A 7,872-nucleotide genomic window follows, 5' to 3' on the forward strand; every position below is an offset into this window, starting at 1 on the left:
GGATCTCTCAGGATCCCACAGCCTCGTGGGCAGGCAAACTTAAGCATCCACACACATTGTAGAGAGAGGCAGATCTCAGTGCATGTGACAAGTTGATTCCTGTCTGGGTGATGCGGGCAGGGTCTTAGAATGATGGATGAGGTTGGGTTTAAAGCGACTTCTGTTAAGTGGATGGGAGTCAGGCAGGATATGGAGGGAGAATGCCTTTTAAACAGAGGTGACAGCTTCCGGATGGAATATACAATCCAGACCGAAGAATCATAGGTATGTGGGGAGAGGGAGGCTGGTGGAAGTAAGCTTATGGCAGATCACAAAGAGAACTGAATGGGGAGGAGGGGGCCCTGTGGTATGGGGGAGTGTGTTTAACTCAGTTCAAATTTTTATTAGTTATACATGCTCATGGTCCAAATGCCCTTGTCCCTGGGCCCAGTTCTCACCTTTTCTTCCTCTCCAGGTGTTCACCTGGTTCTTTCAGTATTTACCACCATAGCTGTAAATAATAAACATGTATTTACTCATTCGATTTTCCAGTTTTAAATGTCATTCATTGTATCTTCACTAGAAAAGGTGATTTCACTCTTTCCCGTTATACAGAAACATATTTCCTATCTCTTCAAATTTAGTTACACTGTTTTATTTTAATTTGACTTGACTGTCTATTGTCTTTGAGAGGTGGGACTGTACTGGGTCTTAGTTGCAGGATCTTTAGTTGCAGCATGTGGGATCTAGATCCCTTTGGGCCCCAAGCATGGGGAGCTCAGTCTTAGCCCCAAGACCACCAGGGAAGTTCCCAGTTACATGATCATTTTAGTTAGATCAATATTTTGTGCTTACATTATTACTGTATCAGTGATATTCACACTGAATTATACAGTGTGATTTTTACGCAGTAATTTTTTCTTTCTTGCTTATTTTTGTGCTTTTCCTGAAATTCATCATTGTCCTTGTTTTGTGTAGGTTTCTAAGAACTCAGCCCTAATGAAGCTCTAGACTTTGTGTCAAGTGTATAAATCTCCATTCAAGATGTTCAGAAGCCTGTGGTGACCTACTAATTTCGTCTTTCTGGGAAGTCCCTGCTCCCAGCTGGACGATCCCCTGGAGGCCTTTGCACAGCCATCACTGCAAGATTCCTGACACGCGTCTCCTTGGTTAGTGTCCTGTTGTCTTCCTTTTTCTTGTTTCATCCTATGGTTTGGTGGAGCACAGCCCCTATGCCCCAGTAGCTTCCCGATAAAAGATGCTTTACAGGTAAATGTTCTAACACTTGAATACTTGGAAAACTCTTCATTCTATCCTTGCACTTTGTTGTTTGGCTGGGTGAGGAATTCTTAAGATTCATTACTGCTCTCAGGCTTTCTCCAATTGTGGTGAGCTGTAGCTACTCTCTAGTTGCGATGCATGGGCTTCTCATTGCAAAGCATGGGCTCTAGGCGTGTGGGCTCAGTAGTTGCAGCACATGGGCTTAGTTGCTCTGAGACACGTAGGATCTTCCCGGACCAGGGATCGAACCAGTGTCCCTTGTATTGCAAGGCAGATTCTTAACCACTGTATCACCAAGGAAACCCTGGATAAGAAACTCTAGGTTGAAAACTGTTTTCCTTCAGAATTTTGAAAATATTGCTCCATTGCCTTAAAAAAAAAAAAAAAAGTTGCTATTGAGAAACAGGAAACCATTCTGATCTCTATTTTCCTTGTCTGAAAACAGCATTTTCCCTTTAAATCTTTTCTTTCTGTCCCCAGTGTTCTGAAATTTCACAATGATCTGCCTTGATGTGGGTAATTTTTCATCCGCTTTGTTGAAATGGTCCTGTTCAATGTAGAAAGTTTCCCGTCAGATCTGGGAAAGTTTCTTGAAATATTTCATTGATGATTTCCTCTTGACAACAGTTTCTGGTTTTTTTTCTTTTCTAACACCCTCTGAATATAGGTGGAAACAACATTTCTCTCAGAATATAAAACCAGATCTTCTGGTCCTAGAATAAAATCAGGGAAGCAGTGCTGGGAAAAAAATGAACAAAGACATCCCATTAAGTCTGTCTGGAGTAGGAACGAAGGCATCTCTGACTTTGAAAAGGGAGCTCCGTGCTGCCCTTTTCAGTCCCTTCCGAGGTCCTTCATGTCAGCCCAGTGCCTGGAAGCTTAGGAATCTCACCCTGTCAGACTGTCTCTGGGCAATTCATCTAAGATAACATCTCTGACCCTGGCAGGAGGAGCCCTTTGAAAGGTGAAAACCTGTGACCCAGGGCCCTCAAGAAGGCATATCTGGAAGCCAGATCCTTGACCCCAGCCAGTCCTCTTCCTGGTGCTGCCTCCCTTGAAAGACTGGATCTAGTTAGATTCAATCGGTCTTAGGTATGGACAACCACAAGGATGGGTCAGAGACAAAACCCAAGAAAAATAGTCTGTGACATCACACATCACTCCAAAATCACTGCAGATGGTGACTGCAGCCATGAACTTAAAAGATGCTTGCTTCTTGGAAGAAAAGTTATGACCAACCTAGACAGCATATTAAAAAGCAGAGACATTACTTTGCCAACAAGGATCCGTCTAGTCAAAGCTATGGCTTTTCCAGTAGTCATGTATGGATTGAGAGTTGGACTATAAAGAAAGCTGAGCACAGAAGAACTGATGCTTTTGAACTGTGGTGTTGGAGAAGACTCTTGAGAGTCCCTTGGACTGCCAGAACACCCACCCATTCCATCCTAAAGGAAATCAGTCCTGAATATTCATTTGAAGGACTGATGCTGAAGCTGAAACTCCAATACTGTGGCCACCTGATGCGAAGAGCTGACTCATTTGAAAAGACCCTGATGCTGGGAAAGATTGAAGGCAGGAGGAAAAGGGGCCAACAGAGGATGAGATGGTTGGATGGCATCACCGACTCGATGGACATGAGTTTAAGTAAGCTCCAGGAGTTGGTGATGGACAGGGAGGCCTGGCGTGCTGCAGTCCGTGGGATCGCAAAGAATCAGACACGGCTGAGCGACTGAACTGAACTGAACTGACATCACAGAGCAAAAGTGTTGGATGTCACCCTGACTGGGGTGGCCCGCTCCGGCACTGGGGCTTCTAGGGGACTCCATGCAGTAGAAGTGTCCTTCCATCCTCACCAGGACTCACGGCGAGACTGGAGTTCCAGCAGCTAGTTCAGGAGGCACAGAGTCAGATGCCTGATGTTGTGCCTTCCCGACTAGTAATCCCAGTACCCAGCACAACATGAAATCTACTGACTGGTAAGGGCGCCCTCATGTGTTACTATGGGGTAATGTCAACTTGGTCTTCACAGCAGAGACAATTCCTCTGGGCCTTTCTCTCCTTCCTGCATTTCTCTTCTCCCTGCATCTGTCTGCTTCTCACTTACCTGTTAGACCACGTATGTGCTCAGAGAAGAAACACAGGCAGGGCTTCTGAGTATGACTTCTCTAGCCAGACTGACCATTTCTTCCCTTCACATTCTACACCTATTTACACACTTAAAAATGATTGAGGATCCCAGTATGTGTATGTGGGTTGTACTTATCGATTTATACTACATGACAAGCTGAAACTGAGAATTTTAAAATGTTTATCTATTAATTAATTTGGCCACCCGATGCAAAGAGCTGATTCGTTGAGAAAGATCTGGGTGCTGGGAAAGATTGGAGGAAAAAGGAGAAGGGGGAAGCAGAGGACCAACTCAATGGACATGAGTTTGAGCAAACTCCGGGAAATAGTGGAAGACAGAGGAGCCCGGCATGCTACAGTCCCTGGGGTTGCAGAGAGTCAGATACAACTTAGCAACTGAACAACAACAATTTATTAATTCACTTAGAATAGCCACAACAAACCCGTATTAACACAACACTTGAATGAAAACTAACCAGGCTTTTAAAAACAAACAAAAAAATAGTGAAAAGCATGGTATGGTTTTAAACTTTTGCAAATCTCTTTAATGTCTGGCTTAGTAGAAAACAGCTAGAAAACAGCTATATTTGCTTCTGCATTTGCTCTCTATCCATGTCCCATGTCAGGTAACCTCTGGAAAACTCCACTGTACTCTCATGAGAGAATGAGTGAAAAGGGCAATTAACATCTTAATATTACTATGAAAACACTTTTGACCTCAATATCCCCCTGACAGAGACTTGGGAACCGCTAAAAGATCTTAGACCATTTTGAGAACTGCCAAATAAGAATATAGTCACAGGGTTACATATTTATGTCATATCTTTAATATTACTCATAAATGTGTGTGCATGGTTAGTTGCTCAGTTGTATCCGATTCTTTGTGACCCCATGACTATAGCCCATCAGGCTCCTCTGTCTATGGAGTTCTCCAGGCAAGAATACTGGAGAGGGTAGCCATTCCCTTCTCCAGGGGATCCTCCTGATCCAGGGATCAAACCTGGGTCTCCTGCACTGCAGGCAGATTTTTTACCATCAGAGCTACCAGGAAAGCCCTTATAAATATGCATCAACTATTTAATAATTAGTGGTTTCTTTGCTTCCTAGTGGCTCAGATGGTAAAGAAACTGCTTGAAATGCAGGAGGCCTGGGTTCGATCCCTGGGTCAGGAAGATCCCCTGGAGAAGGGAATGTCAATACACTGCAATATTCTTGCCTGAAAAATCCCTTGAACAGAGGAACCTGGTGGGCTACAGTCCAAGGGGTCACAAAGAGTCAAACATGACTGAGTGACTTTCACTTTCACTTTTTTAGTCCTTAAGGAAATCATATTATTAACAAGTAACTTTGCTATGATATACATATGTTGTGTGTACATCTGAAAAAATAATCTGTACAGCTTGACCATTTGAATACTAATAAATTTCAACCTTGAGAACTGCCTAAAAATATACATATATAATCACATGGGACTTGCCTGGTGGTCCAGTGGTTAGGACTCCAAGCTTCCATTGCAGGGAATACAAGTTTGATCCCTGGTTGGGGAACAAAGGTCCCACATGCTGTGTAGCACAGCCAAAAATTAGAAAAGAAGAAGAAGAATATAGTCACATGAATCACAGGCCTGGCCATGGATCTAGAATCTAAACAAATTCTAATGGTAATTTTTGAGGTTAAGGTTCCTTTTGCTATTCTAGCCAAATAACCGAGATTGCAGTGAGAAGGGCAAGGTTCATGCTCCTGTGATGTTCTGGGCTCTCTGCTTTCTGCTTCCCTGAGCTGCCTATTCAAGTCCTCGAACCCATATCTTCACCACGATTTAATCACTGTTTGCACATAACAGTGTCCTGCGATGCCTTTCCCCTCAGAGAAATCCCTAGTGATGATGATTTAATATACATGGAAGAGCCACCAAAGGGGACTTTTAGGTCAAGAGATTTGGGGTGTGTTCACAGCAGTATTTGCCCCCTTGGGGCTGACCCCATGACACTGTCAACTGAGACTTCTGAGAAGGAAGGAGGTGGTCCCTGGTAATGCCCTGGACCTTGGTGAAGCAGGTTCTAGAATCTGGCTGGTGGGGTTCTGAGACGGACACTTACTAGCTGGGTGACCTTGGGATGTTCTCTTTGACCTTCTCAACTTCAGTTTCCTCATCTATAAAACCGGACTAATTGTACCCACCTCCCTAGGTGCAGTGACTTACAGATAATACATGCAAAGCAGCGAGGCGTTGACTGCAGACTCAGTAGCCGTGAAGCCCCAGCCATGTCACTGCCTGTGTGTGACCTGGGCAACTTTCCTTTAGGAGGCCTCGACCTTCCAAATATTTCTCGTCTCTGACCGCTTCTTGCATTTGTTCTGTTATCACCCTTGCCCAGCCGTCACCATGCATCAGTCCCTGACATTTCACTCTGCTTGATTTTACTCACCACGTGGTGGTAGGTGCTCAATGTTTGCTGAATTCGGTTGAATTGGACCATCTGAACTGTAACTTCTCCATCTTTATATTTATTTATTTATTTATTTTTGGCCATGCAACATAGCATGCATGCCTAGTTCCCCAACCAGGGATTGAACCTGTGCCCCCTACAGTGGATGCATGGAATCCTAACCACTGGACCTCCGGGGAATTCCCCACTTCTCCATCTACAACATGAGAAAATTGGACTCAACTTCTCAGGGTCCCACTAGCTCTAACATCCCATAACTTTCTTTATATATCTATGTTGGAAAGTGACTTGTGAATGTATCTGTAAATATGTTTTTCTGGTGACATTTAATGAATTATTTAACAGCCTTGTTACAGTCTCCTGATTCAGCAGCCATCACAGGAACAGGACCCCTACCCTTCTCGGTGCCAGGCAAGTTCCTTTGGGTGAAATGAGAAAAGGGAACCTGAACTCCGGGATAACCATCAAAATTTTGTTTTTTGGTTCCAGGTCTGTATCCAGGCCTGTAGCTCATATGATCCTATTCTTAATTCAGTAGTTCTCAAAGGGGTCTGGGCCCTCTTGGGGGTTCCCAAGACCTTTTCAGGGAGCCCCAAGGTCAAAACCGAGGACCAAGAAGCGGCCCAGTTCCTTTTCTGGAACCCTGGCTCCCCTCTTCCATTGGAGCAGCCAGAGTGACCTGTATCCAAAGTCACCTGACCTCCTCCCTTCCAGGTACTTCCCAGGGCTTTTCCAGCATTTCCACAGACATCGTGTCAAAGCAGGTGGACAGAAAGGTGTCCTCATACATGGGGACACACCCTGAAGCAGCCCACCATAGCTCAAATGCAATGGAAGTCTCCTGTTTTCTGCTTTAAATGCATGGGGATTTTCCATTATATGTTCCATAAGATTACCATTTTTTTTAAATTGATAAATTTAAAAAAATAGATAAATTTATCTATTTAATTATTTGCATGTGTGCATGCATGCTCAGTTGTGTCCGGCTCTTTGTGACTGCATAGACTGTAGCCTGCCAGGCTCCTCTATCCATGGAATTTTCCAGGCAAGAATACTGGAATAGGTTGTCATTTCCTCCTCTAGGACATCTTCCCAACACAAGGACTGAACCCATGCTTCTCCTGCATTGGCAGACAGATTCTTTACCACTGAGCCAGCTTGGAACTCTTAAGCAAACTCAAGAAAGGCAAGTAAGCCCCATTATCTTTTGTTTTTTAAAGATTTTTTGATGTGGACCATTTTTGAAATCTCTATTGAATTTGTTACAACATAGCTTCTGTTTTATGTTTTGGTTTTTTGGCCCCCAGGCTTGTAGGATCTTAGCTCCCTGACCAGGGATCGAACCCACACCCCCTGTCTTAACCTCTGGACAGCCAAGGAAGTCCCATGTTTATCTTGTGACTTCTGGATTTCCTTGTGTATCATCAAATGCCTCTGGAAGCAGGGGTGCCACCCCTCTTTTGTTTGAGAAACACTGAAGTAAAGTCACTCAGTCGTGTCCCACTCTTTGCGACCCCGTAGACTGTAGCCCACGAGGCTCCTCCGTCCATGGGATTCTCCAGGCAAGAATACTGGAGTGGGTTGCCATTTCCTTCTCCAGGGGGTCTTCCCGACCCAGGGATTGAACTCAGGTCTCCTGCATTGCAGGCAGATGCTTTAACCTCTGAGCCACCAGGGAATAACCTGGAAAATGCTCAGGGAGGCTCCTGAGGGCTGCCCTGCCCGGGCCCTGCTGGTGACCCTGCCCTGGAGCCCAGGTCCTCCTTCCTCCAATCTGCCCAATTCTGGCTTGTCTGTCCCCCATGGAAGTTCCCTGTCCCTTGGGATGGGTCCTCCTGGGTCTCCGGTGTCATCCCCCACGCCCCACTCCTTGCCCTCCCAACACACCTCTCTTGCCCCTGCCTCTATTTGGCATCGGTCACTCCACCGTCCGTTTTGTCCCTTAGCTCGGGGTTTTCGCGCCCTTCAGGAAGGGTGCATCGCGTATAATAAGCCAATTCATTGCCCCTGGTGATGCTCCGTGAAGATCAGGCCT

Source organism: Cervus elaphus, chromosome 11 (genome assembly GCF_910594005.1).
Source record: "Cervus elaphus chromosome 11, mCerEla1.1, whole genome shotgun sequence".
NCBI lineage: Eukaryota > Metazoa > Chordata > Mammalia > Artiodactyla > Cervidae > Cervus > Cervus elaphus.